The sequence below is a fragment of the Otolemur garnettii genome, unplaced genomic scaffold (assembly GCF_000181295.1).
Source record: "Otolemur garnettii isolate 467f Iridium unplaced genomic scaffold, OtoGar3 scaffold00129, whole genome shotgun sequence".
In the NCBI taxonomy this organism is placed as follows: Eukaryota; Metazoa; Chordata; class Mammalia; order Primates; family Galagidae; genus Otolemur; species Otolemur garnettii.
This window is the reverse complement of record NW_003852524.1, coordinates 33951-47652: the sequence shown is the minus strand read 5'-3', so window position 1 is coordinate 47652 and position 13702 is coordinate 33951.

Genomic DNA, 13702 nt, shown 5'->3' with positions numbered 1-13702 from the left:
ACCTTAGGTGTACGTGGCTGGCGCATTAGCCGGTTGAGCTATAGGCTCCGAGCCTAAACAAGTCTCTTGCCTCAGCCTCCCAAGTAGCTGGGATTACAGGTGCCCGACACAACACCTGGCTATTTTTTTGTTATAGTTGTCATTGTCGTTTAGCAGGCCTGCACTGGGTTCAAACCCACCAGACCTGGTGTATGTGGCCAGTGCCCTAACCACTGAGCTACGGGCACCGAGCCAGTATCCATTTCTTGAGTCCTTTTATTGGAAGAAGCATTCTTGGTCACAATTAAATGTGACTTGAAAAATATTTCCTTTGCAATTCTTCACTAGCATCACTGGGTTATGAGTTTATTTTGGAAAGTGTTGCACAAGCAGTTCTCAAACTTTAGGGAATAGACGCTTCATCTGGTGGGTGTCCATTGAGGAAATAGATGATGCTAGGAGATGCTTTGTCTACAACAGGAGGAACAAATTGACCAGAGGGGACTCCCAAGAAAGAACAGATACACATCGAGGGAACCCCCAAAGACTGACCAGATGTTTGGGCTACAATAGAGGGTCTCCAAGGACTGACCAACCAAAAAAAGGTAGAAAAACCAGAAAGTGGAGATATGATCAAGGTCTGGATAGAGAGGTCTTTGGAGTGCTAAGGCAACAGTGTCCCTAAATGAACTACCCTCATCAACATAATAAAAATCACACCCACCAGCACCATGACAGTTTATAAATACCATGGCAATCCTTGGAAATTGCCCTACAAGGATAGAAAAGGGGAGGGTTCCCAATTCCAGGAATTTTCCACCCTTTCCCAAGAAACACCATGAATATTCCACCCCCAACTTAACATAGAATTAGGGAATTAGCTTAAAGTGAAGAAATCCTGTTAAATTCAGTATCTCCTACACTTGGCACGTTGACTGGTTCCTTTTTTTGAATGTTCTATGCTGTAATAAACTTTGCCTGTTTGCACCTGCTTGCTCTGCTCATTTACTCCCGACTTCGTACCAGTAACCATAACCATTCTTAGGCAGTGGGCACCAGTAACTAGTAACCAAGACTGAGGCACTGACACCTGGTCCCCACACCTGAGATAGTATTAGTAGTAGTTTCTGATTGAGAGGATCGGTATTAGGACCTGAGAAATTAAATGATCCATAAGTTCTCAAGGGATGCTGACGTTCTGGTTCAGGACTATCCATGGAGAACCATCGTGTAAAACAGTGTAAGGCATTATGGTTTTGATTTTATAACAAATTCCTGAGTTTTCCTTTGATATTATGTTTGTTTCATCCCCTGATTATGTTGGAATTTCCTTACCAAGTTTCAGTTGTAGCAAGATTAGATTAGTGCAGTGCTTTGTTGATTGTTTACAATAGCAAGTAATGACTAAGGAGGATAGGAAAAATATGTAGTTTTTAGGAGCAGGAGATAAGAAGGTCATCTTTGGAGTTAGAGATGGGGTTTCTTCCCCCCGCCCCCCAAGTCAATTAGCTATAAAATGGTACTTGTTACCAACTTTCAAAAATCCCATTAGAGACCCTGTAATTTGATCCACAGGGACTAGGCTGGGGAGAGTCAGGTAAGAGGAAAAATTGACCTCATTCTTCAGCCCTTTCTTAAATCCTGAGAAATATGTGTACCTCAACACTCCCTTTTCCAATCCCACAAAACAGGGAATCAGGAAAACACATTAGCACCCTAGTACAGACTAGGAATACAAGGCTGGGAGGAGACTAAGCACCATCACCACAGAAGGAAACTGGGGGAGGGGAGAGAAAACTTCCCCTGGTAGGAGAATCCGTCGCGCCGCCGTGGGAAGAGAAGGGAAGTGGGAAAATCACCTCCGACGTCAGCCAGACGCTCTGCCTCTGGGCGTGTGGACAAGGGAGGGAGGAGGGGAAAGCGCTGCCTCAGAGCCAGCTAGCAGGAGCTCCTGCGGCTGCCTGAGTGAAGATCCGGGAGATAAAGCATTCTACTTCACTTCTGCCCTCCCGGAGGCCATTTCTCCATTTTAACCTGGATAAAGGGGTGGGGGTGGGGGTGCTGGCTGAGTCAGTATAAGCCCCAACTGCCGCCTTCCGCACACCAGACCCCGCTTCGGCCCCTGGCCCCGGCAGTAGAGGTGGCCTTGGGGGGCCGCTGAAGTTAGTCTGTGCAGGGGGAGGGGTCGCTAAGCTCCTCTCCAATCGCGGCGGCCGCTCAACTATTTGCATACATTATGCTAATAACAGACCTCCCGCTCCGCTCGGCTCCCACCCCGGCCTCCCGCCCCCTCGGGGGTCCCCGGCGCGCAGGCCCTAGGTGAACGCGTTCTGCTCCGCCGGCGGCTCCCGCGCGGCTGAGAGAGGGGGCGCTGTGCAGCCGCCGCCGCGGGGGGGCGCCGGGCGCCGGGCGGGGGTCGGGGGAGGGACGGCGCGCTCCGAGCGCGCGCATCACACACTCACACACACGCTCACACACGAGCATCCCGAAGGGTATTTAAGCTCGCACACGCGAAGCTGCGGAGATACTTCGGGCAGCCGCTACTCCGGCCTTCCGACTTGCATTTGCTCCTTGGGTTTATTTCCTTTTCCTCTCTCCTCTCCCCGCTGGACGCCCCCTTTACACCGCGCTCGCCCGGTTTTTCTCAGCCTTTTTGCCTGGAAACCGAATCCAGGTGGGAAACAGGTCGCCGTGAGGAAAGACACCGACTGGGTAGAAATAGGGCAAACTAACGGGCGCAACAGGTCCGGAGCCACGGGGCGAGGGCGAGCGGCCGCCCCTCGCCGCGCCTCACCGGCTGTCGCTCCGGGGGACCTCGGGAGAAGAGTCCGTCCCCGGGGAGTTGGGAGAGCTGTCCGAGGGGGTGTCATTTAGGGTTTTACCCCACTGACCCCCGGTTCCTCGGACTGAGGGTGCTTTTCCCTTCCAGCTCTGAGGAGAGAAGAAAGCGGAGGATGGTGCCCGCCGGCTGGTCTCGTCGCTGAGCCAAGCGGAGGTCCATCTCCGCTCCCGGGCTCTGACTCCGCCAACAAGTTGTGCAGCCACAGGGACCGAACTTTGGAGGAATCCTCCGTCTTCTCTCCTTTTTAAGATTATTGGGGGTGGAAGAAGGTGGGAGGCGAACCACGATGCTGGTGAAGAAGCACGCGGAGAAAGGAGGGGCCCGGGATCCGAGATCTGAGGACCCGAGCCCTGCCGGGCAGCGTTGTGCCTGGACCCTGTCCCCGTGCGCGGTCCTGGCGGCCCTCCTGTCAGTGGTGGCGGTGATGTCTTGTCTCTACCTGGGGGTGAAAACCAACGACCTCCAGGCGAGAATCGCCGCTCTCGAATCTGCCAAAGGGGCCCCTTCCATTCGTCTGCTGCCTGATAGCCTGGATCAGCTCAAGGCCATAGTGCAAGAGAAAGTGGAGCGACTTCTGGCTCAGGTGTGAGAGGCTGGGGCATTTTGCACGTGGATAACATCTTGCCCAGGCGCGATTCTGTGTGCATGACCGACCTCTACCCTTACTGTATGCACACTTGGTGCGACCGTGTGCGCGCGTTAGGTGACAATCTGCACTCACTGTATTATATATTTGTATATGTACATGCCTTAATATTTACATCCCTGCCTTGGTCATCGTCCCTCAGTCTTCTTTAATGTTTGAATGCTAAACATATATGAATATCGGAAAGGGGGAAGGGTGGCCAGAATGATAATGGGGTATTTTATCTCTTTTAGTTTCCTGAAGTTGCGTAAGAGTCTTTCCCAATTGTGTGCGGATTATTTCTTGCAGAGTTAATGTATCTTTCATGTGTTATAAGGAGGTTAGGGTCCTAAGTGTTATTAACATACAAAAGGTAATCACTCTTAAAGTGAAATAACACCATATATTATTTAAAATCAACACTTTCCGATATTAAATCTTTTCATATTAACAGAAAATTAAAATTACTTAAAATTTTAAGTAGCTTTATTTTTGGTAAAGGATGCAATCCCAGGGGTGTTTATGAATGCAGAATTATTAGAGTTGAGTGTTAAAAGGAATTTGTTATGTTTAAGGGCACCTTTGCAATTGGAGGGTTTTCTGGAACTTGTTCTTACAAGGGGGTGGCTGTTTGTGAGTAGGTGCAGCGTTGTTTGATAAACTGGTTAACCCTCATGTGTAAAATATTGGCTGTTGCAGTTTTATGCTAATGGTGCCAGGTTTTTGCATTGACTGACTGCGTATGCTTGAGCTGAGGGACAGAGCGGTGATAGTTGAGGCTGAAGAAAGATGTTAGACAATTCCAGCAAGCTTGATACCATGTTAGTGGCTATTTTTTGTTTTTGGAGCTTGGGCATGGTTACCTGTTGACTAATTCCAATCACATATGTAAATATTAGTTATGCAGGCTATCAAATGCTGGAAAATCAGGCATATGGCCAGACAGGCCCCAAAGAATCCATTTTTCTATAAGGCTACTGATGATTAGTAATACCTCTTCTTTTCCTACAGAGATCTTATGAACATATGGCTAAAATAAGAATCGCAAGAGAAGCACCTTCAGAGTGTAACTGCCCAGCAGGTAAAGTGGAACTTATTTAACAAGGTTTCCTCCAGAGCAGAGCTCTTAAAAACAAAGGTCCTGTGTCTGTCAACTCTACCTACAATGGTAGTAAAGAAGGAATGCAGACCCGACTTGCTTTAATAAAATCAACATGTCTCAGTCAAAAGGATGGCAGCTGAAGCCCTAAATATTATTTAAATAATATTTTAAGCAGCACTCCAAGGTTTGTTATGGAAAAGCAAAGGAAGTAGAAATAATCACCAAGAAAAATACAGGCAAGATGATGTACAGAGACAGGCTTCTTAGAATTCACAGATTGAAAAATGTTCAATTTCATTAAATTATTTTAATGTCTGGGAAAATGAACTGCAGAACTGTTAGATTCTGAATTCTCTGTTGGCTAATATTGTATTAATGCAGGATTTTTTTTTTCTTTTTTGGTTCCCTTTGGTATACTGTTATGTTAGCTAAACACCTTCACTTCATTGCCGGCTTTTTTTCCTATCTTATCAGAAAGACTATGTATTTTATCCTATAGCTAAAGATAAGAACGGAAAGGAAATTAGTTCTTTCCTTGAGCTTCCCCTTTGCAAACTATTGCATTCTCAATATCTTTTTAAAAAGACTCATATTTTTACCTTTTTTTTCTGTGCAGCTTCTTTAGGGAACTACGTTAAGGACAGCATATTAGTAGATGGGTGAAGAAGGGACATGATGAGTAAAGCTCCCTGGGTCTTCAGTAAGTCTTCCTTTTCAGACCTCTGAGGCTTGGTAGTCATCCACAGACCTAACAATTTAGAAGCCTTTGGAATATGGCCATTGGAAAATATCTAGAGGATTCAACTGATAAAAGCCATGAAAAACACTCATGAGTTGAGCTGTTTATTTCAGATAAACGTTCTTAATGTATTTATGAACATTTTAGTTTCTTTCATCATCTCATGGAAAGTGAATCTCTTCATTTGCTTTAATATCCAGGCGTGATACATATACTTAGATACTTATATAAAGAAAGATTAGGTTCTATATTTTTTCATATTCTGAGATTTCTTACCCCTCATAAGAACTTGTTTTGACACAGCTAAACTGGGCACCATATTTAGAAATTTTAAATGTCAACTCCAGGTTGTACCTTAAAAAATTGTACTATTCTGCGACATTGATGACTATAATGGAGCTGTATGTTTTAAATGAAGCTCTTTTGATTGAGAAGATATACATATATATATCTTGATTGAGAAGATGTATATATCAGCGACCAGAAAAACCGAAAGTTAATGTTTGACATTGTAGGTTTCATTCTTAGTTGTTTTAAGTTGAGAAAGACCTCAGAAGCCAGATATTCAAGGAAGGAGCTTTTCTACTGCAGGAATTAATTCATAACAACTTCTTCAGCCTGGAGGGATTATTTAAATTCCCAGGCACAGATGGCACAGGACTTCACTGACTTCACTTGGAGTGTTTTTCAACCTTTTTATCTCATGGCACACTTGAACCTATGGTTAAACTTCAGTGGTACACTTAAATTATGATTGATAAAAAAAAGAGTAAAAAGAATACATTTACTGTGATTTGAACATCTTTTTATTTTTAATTTTTTGGCTGGGGTTGGGTTTGAACCCGCCACCTCTGGCATATGTGGCTAGCGCCCTACTCCTTTGAGCCGCAGGTGGCGCCCTGCTTTGAACATCTTTAAACAATAATTTAATTAATGATCTTTAAAAATGTTTGCAGCACACCTAAGATCCTCTCACAGCATATCAGTGTGCTAAGACACACTGGTTGAAAATCACTGACTTTGAGTCTAGCTTTTTTCTTTTGTATATAGCATTCTTTCTAGCTATATGAAAAATAACTAGTTGTTAATTAATAGGATTTTTAGTAAAGTTGATGCAAAATAGAAAAGTGGCCACAACAGCACTGAGTTGTTTTTCAAGAAGATATAATTGCTTTATGATGTTTAATGTAGGCTAGTTATTAAAGTCTAACTTGTAATCCGTAAGATCGCTATTACATTTAGAATTTACCTTATATTATCTTAGAAGATTATTTTGGACCATTTTCATCTTAGCATGTTGATTTAATAATAAATGGTGATTTCCTTGGCTTTTCTGTTGGCTCTGGCTAACAGCTGCTTTACTTCCTTCCCACCACTAGAGCTCCACATCACCTCAGTTTTTTATTTGGCTACTTGCAAGGTAAACATTTAAAGGTGTGCATTCCTGTCAGTAAACAGAATCAAGCAGGTTTGCTGTTACAGAAACAGTCTCTTTTGCTTGTAGAATAATCAGAGATTATCCAAATAAAGGTATTCTGTTGAACACAATATCCTGGGGAGAACTATTTTGAATTATGATCAGTGAGGTATTGTCTTAGGGAATGAATGGGCTGGCCAAGAGGATTAGAAAGGAGATACAGTACTTCCCACCTGGTTTGGCTCTAACCCTGGTTTGCAGTGACTAAGAGTTGTCACCCAGACATCTGTTTGTAGGGCAGAGTGAGACAAGTCTGTGACCTCAGCTCAGTTCCTGTGGACAGATGCCCACCCCTTGAAGTTGACACTCTTGTTGACAGTTTCAGTCATAGAGCCAAGGACTGATAGCAAAGAAGTAATGCTATGTTGTTTGTGATCACTCTAATTGCTTTTGATAGAACTCAATCCCAGTGAGCTTTATTCAGGTAAGCTATAACATAATCAAAGAATTTATAGAATTTTTTCAAATGCACAGGAAGGAACCTCTGTGGAAGGGCATGAAATAGACTATTGCTGAATGATTTTTAAGGGGATGAGCTCTAATTTTGCCAACAAACCAGGGAGTTAAATATTAGCAATCTTATTTGGCAGATTAGGAAACTAGGACTCAGAGAAAATAATTAAGTTAATGTAATAAAGGCAAGGTCAGGATTCATGCCCACATCTGACAGAATCAATACCCCAAAGTCTAATGAGGAATAAAGAATGAGTACAGGTTTTAGTGCTGGGTCATTCTGGATTGGAATCCTGGATCTGGTACTAAATAACTTTGTGACATTGGTCAAACTAACTAATAAAGTTCTCCATGTTCCAATTTACTTATCTTCAAAAAATGGTTAATATTAATAATACCTTCCTCAAAGGGTGATAATTTGCCTCAGGAACACATTAAATAGGTGGGAAAACTGAGACCTGGAGATGTTGTATAACTTGCTTAAAACTTCATAACTAATTAATGGCAAGTTTTAGACTAAAACACTATGTTTAATTAAACAAATATATCTATAGCAGATTAATCATGCTAGTCAATATTTCTTGGTGCTGTATCAATGAAGATTGGTTTCTTTGTAGACTTTCCTATTAGTCCCCTAAATTATTTTTACCAAAATTGCAAGGAAAACCTTTGACCTTTTAGGTAAACCATGATTGAAGTAGATAGGACCTGGGCTAAAAGAGCATTGGAATTTTTAAAGAGTTTCTTTTATAGTTTTAATACCAGGTGTTTATAAAATGAAGTAGTTTATCTGATTCATTTTCAGACTTGTTTTAGCAGTGTTATTATAATTTGTAATACTTATACATTTTATTATTTTAAAAATTTATAGTTGGGCATCCATCACCACAATTAAGTTATAGATCATCTTTGTCACACTCAAAAATTCACATTTACTTTTCTCATGCACTCATGGGAAGCCCTATTTTCTAAAATATTTGCTTTAAAGAAATCCCAAAATAATAATTTTTAAAACCCATTCAAATTGAAGCTGTGTTTAGTAGCAGCTGAGGTATAGAAATTCAGCTGGCATCTGTGGTTTGGCCTCTGTAAAATTCTCTCATTTGAGAGAATTAGTTGGCTCTTTGCTATGGCTATAGAATTTTGTTTTGGTTTTTGTTCTTGGAGTCCTACATAAAATTTGCATAAACCAGGCATATTTAAGCAAAGGCTTCTATGTTTCAACTGATAAAAAAACTGGAATCCAGGAAGCCAACCAAAAGATGTTTAGATCATAGAGATTTGTGTATCTTACTCATCAGTAGTGTTGCTTGCCCAGGGTATTAGATATAAGAACCCCTCTGGTGTAATGGATGGAGAATATAAATGGGGAATAAGGGATCCAAAGTTATAATCCTGGCTTTGTCATTAACAAATTATGCAATTTTCGGTAAGTTCTTTGCAAGGATGACTTTTATAGATTCTATTTTTATATCTCCAAAATAAGAGTGCTGGACAAGAATGATTTTGAAGGATGTTGGTGGATTCTCCAAGTTAAATGCTAAATGCTAGATACTAGGAAAATGTTGATGAACAAGACAGGCTTGGTATCTGCCCTCAAGGAGCTTATATTTCCACAAAGATTATAGACATTTATTTAAAAGTATTGTGAATTTACAGGTGTGATAAGTGCAACCAAGAAAAAGTATAGTATACTTTGGAGCATATGACCAAAATCTGTTCCATCTTTACAAAGGATTCTTTTTCTTTTCTCTGGGGAGGGGGGGAGAATAGTGAAATTCTCTTTTAGAATTCACAGGAGAAAATATAGCTTCTGATGAAAAATAAAAGTTCTAGGAATGGATAAAACTACTTTCCATAGCCGCATTTGCTTTGGGTTTTGCAAGAATTTATGGGCAGATAAAGGTACACTGATACCTGGTATACCTACATTGATACCCCGACTGAAACAAAAAGGTAACTATTAATATATAAAGGGTTGTTGTAGACAGGATGATGATAATTTACTCTCCTACTTTTCTTCTGAAAAGATTTAGGTTGAGTAAGAAGAGAAACCTTCTGTCTGAGGTACTGAGCAGTACCACTTGCTACTGTATACTCAGTGATGATGCTTGAATGCAACAGCTGGTCATCTGCTTGGAGAGTTTAGCTAGAGAGATCTACTAAGATAATTTCTGAGGTCCCTATATACCCTGTCAGTCTTTGAAAATAATTGTGTACAAAATAAGAATAAATGTAGGTAAGCATGTAACCACTGGTTAACTGATGTCACTGCATCTTTTTTTTGTTTTGTAGAGACAGAGTCTCACTTTATACCCTCGGTAGGGTGCCGTGGCATCACACAGCTCATAGCAACCTCCAACTCCTGGGCTTAGGCGATTCTCCTGCCTCAGCCTCCCGAGTAGCTGGGACTACAGGCATCTGCCACAACGCCTGGCTATTTTTTTGTTGCAGTTTTGGCCGGGGCAGGGTTTGAACCCGCCACCCTTGGTATAGGGGGCTGGTGCCCTACCTACTGAGCCACAGGTGCCACACATGCCATCTTTTCGATTTTGGGTGGAAATAAATGTTAACCATAACCTTATGTTGGTGTACCCTTTCCCATTGTATAAGAATCTTTCAGGCTTGGTGCTTGTAGCTCATTGGTTAGGCCACTGGCCAGATATACCGGGGCTTGGTGGGTTGGAACCCAGCCTGGGCCTGCCAAACAACAATGACAACTACAACAACAACAAAAAAGTAGCTGGGCGCTGTTGCAGGCGCCTGTAGTCCCAGCTACGTGGGAGGCTGAGGCAAAAGAATCGCTTAAGCCCAAGAGTTTGAGGTTGTTGTGAGCTGTGATGCCATAGCACTCTACCCAGGGCGATAGCTTGAGACTTTGTCTCAAAAAAAAGAGAACCTTTCAGTTACTTGTTAACATACATTTACTTTATCACATAAAACTTATATTTCCTACTAACATGGTTTTTCACTTATGCTGTACATTTTTTTCTAACACATTATACAATGAATGGAAAGAGTACATCAAGCAAGGGGACAGTAATGGGCAGATTTTCAATAACGTAAGGTAAAGAATAGTCAGAAACAGTTTGGAGAAAGAGAGCAAATTGAAATGCTGTACATGTTATTTAAATGAGAATAGCAGTTATTCCCCATTTCTTACAAGGCCAAACAGTACAATGTGATATCCGAGTGCCTTCAAAGATTCATGTTAAATTGTTTCAGTCTTAATGAGTACAACAGTTTGGGTGTAACACTTTTAGTTGGTTCAATAGTGACAGCTGGGAGAATGCCCTGTTACCCAAAGGACCAAGGGCAAATTGCCTCTTGAAGCAGTATGCTGGTTTCTTAGCTTCCCTTTTGCCTTTCTTGTCTATAAGTTATTATGAAGCTAATTCTTGAAATACTCTTTTCTCTTTCTTTCTTTTTTGTTTTTATTGTTGGGGATTCATTGAGGGTACAAAGGTCCAGGTTACACTAATTGCATTTGTCAAGCTCTTTTCTGTTTCTTATCTTAGTAATTCTGCTATTCTGTGATCTGGAAATTGTTTAAAAGAAGGGTATAGGGCGGCGCCTGTGGCTCAAAGGAGTAAGGCACTGGCCCCATATGCCGGAGGTGGTGGGTTCAACCCAGGCCAGGGCCAAAAATTGCAAAAAAAAAAAAGAAGGGTATAAATTCTTCCTGCCTCAGTTGAATTAGGTGTAGGTACAAGTTGCTTCTCAGGAACGTAATAACCTACTGAGCTTCTGATTGCTTTGCAGTTGTGCAAAATCAACTACGTGGCATTAACAAAAATAGTATCTGAATGTTCGGATTAGGGCTCCTAATGGAGAAGGAACATTCTCTCACCTACAGGACTGGGTATGGAGAGCTGGTGGGGAAATGTGCCAGAATCAGGACTGCTTTGTGGCCTCGTGGTAGTTGGGGCAATTTCCTGCTGCAGGGGAACCTCACTAGTCATTTATCCAAATAACATCAATCTGTGTTATCTTGAGACACATCCAAGACCTATCATGAAGAAACATTTTTACTCCGTCCTACCACTTTATAAACATTACTTGGTGGTTCAATGGAAGCGGAGAATGTGAAAACAATGTATGAGTCAGTCTGGGCTGCAGGCTGTAGTCTATTATGTGACGGCTAAACATAGAAGCATCCCCACCCTCCCTGGTTTGCCAGTATGATGAAGGTCCATGCAGTGGTTTAATACACCCTGACATTTAACACTCCTCTTTACCCAGCTTGTGTTCAAAATGGTTGTGGCATGCCTGTGTACTCAGTTCTTAGATATAGATATTTATTGCTTCATTGGGGATTTGTTTGGCAATCTTACAATTAAAAAATAGTACCTCAAATATGGCTTTTAAAAGCAATGAAGTACAGAAGAGGGTGATTCAGAGGTGGAAATCACTTACAAATTAAAATTGAGCACTTAAAGTTTTTAAAATAGATTTAGAGGGTACAAGTTGAGTTCTATTACATGTGTATATTGTTTAGTGGTGCAGTCTGGGCTTTTAGTGTACACGTCACCCAAATAGTGTACATTGTACCCTATAGGTAATTTTTCATCCCCTGCCTCCTCCAACTCTCCTCTTCTGTGACTCTCCAAGGCCCACTATGCCCTTTGTGTGCCCTTATGTAGCCATATTTTAGCTCCTAGTTGTAAGTGAGAACATGTGGCATTTATGTTTCTGAGTTACTTCACTTAGGATTAGATCACTAGTTCTATCCAAGTTGCTACAAAAGATATTATTTCATCCTTTCTTATTGCTGGGTAGTACTCCATGGTGTGTGTGTGTGTGTGTGTGTGTGTGTGTGTGCATAAACATCACATTTTCTCAATCCACTTATCAGTTGATGGGCACTTAGGTTGATTCCGTGTCTTTATGATTGTGCTATGATAAACATAGGAGGCAGGTATCTTTCTGATATGATTTCTTTTCCTTTGGGTAGATAATCCAGTAGTGGGATTGCAGAATCAAATAGTACATCTATTTTTATAATAATTCTTTGAGAAATCTCCATAGAGCTTATGCTAATTTACATTCTTACCAACAATGATAAGTGATCCCTTTACAAAGCATAAAACTGAGCACTTTTCCTTGGCATCATATATTTCTCCAAATGACTATTCTGTAAGTCATTTAAATGATAGAATTCCTTGAGGAAATGCCACCAGATGGTAGGGACCTCCCCTTTGTGACCACAAGGAGGAGAAACTGAGCTGAATGGTGAGACTTCATTCTGCCTGCTCCTTCCTAATTAAATCCCTAGCTGACTTCTGTGTCTTGACTTCTGTTTACAACAGAAAAGATTCCTGGAGGAAGCAAATAATTTCTTCCACTTATATTTGAAGACTAGAGCCTTAAGATATTTACAGGAATTCAGTAAATTTCACATTTTTGTTAATCAAAAATTTCATTGATTAAATAAATGTAAAAATAAGAACTTCAGGCTAATATTCTAATAGCTGAGATAAATGAACTAAATGTAATTGAATTTACCAGTTAGGGATTTTGTGATTTCTCAGAATCCTGCAAGAATCATTTGGAACCACTATCATGCTTTTGACATCATTTCATCTGGAGTCTCAATTTCAACTTCAGTTGCTTTAAAATATGATGGTTAAAATGCCTTCTTTATTTTTTCCTCATAATTGTGTTCCTTAGTCTTATTGTTAAATCTGTTTTTTTTTTTTTTGCTATAAAACCATGCAGGCCATATTTGCCAGAATGCCAAAATTGTGGTCTGTTCATTCGGATGTTAATAATTTAGGTTTTAGGAGCTGTAGTCTCCTAGATTACAATTGTACACAAAGTTTTTATTTCTGTATTTGAGATGTGGTCAGGACATTTTAAAATACAATTTTCACATTTAGGATAAGTGGCTGAGTAAATTATATAAGTTGTAGCCAGCTCTAATTTGTACATTATGGTTATAGTGAGAGTCCAAATATGTCTAATAGAAGTAGCTGGTTGGGGGAAGAAAAATAGATCTTTTCCTTTCTTTAATAAAGAGTTCCCATGTAAAGAGAATAAAAAAGGGGTGGAAAAAGCCGTCTATGTCCCCTAACTCTCAGAATCATTTCTCTCTACCATCATACTTAGAAAACCTGGTGTTTTAGAATTATTATTGTTACCTATTTCCGGACAATGTTTGGGAGGCAGAAGAATTCTCTATTATAGCTCTTATTATACCTCTATTTTTGATCTTTAAAATGCTACAATTAAATACGCCAAGAAAAATCGATACCTTACTCAACATTCCTGTGTCTTAGGTCAATTCTGGGAGCTATCAAAGATAAGTTGTTTGTATTACCCTTCCAGGAATTATGAAACTCCAGTTTGTGGTCTCAGGGGCTTCAGACTGTAGCCAGCATTTCTAAGATATATATGATATGATCGTAAGATAAAAGTGATTTCTACAAACCACATATGAAAACCAATGTTTTTACTTTAAAGTCATGCCAGAAATGCTGGTAAGT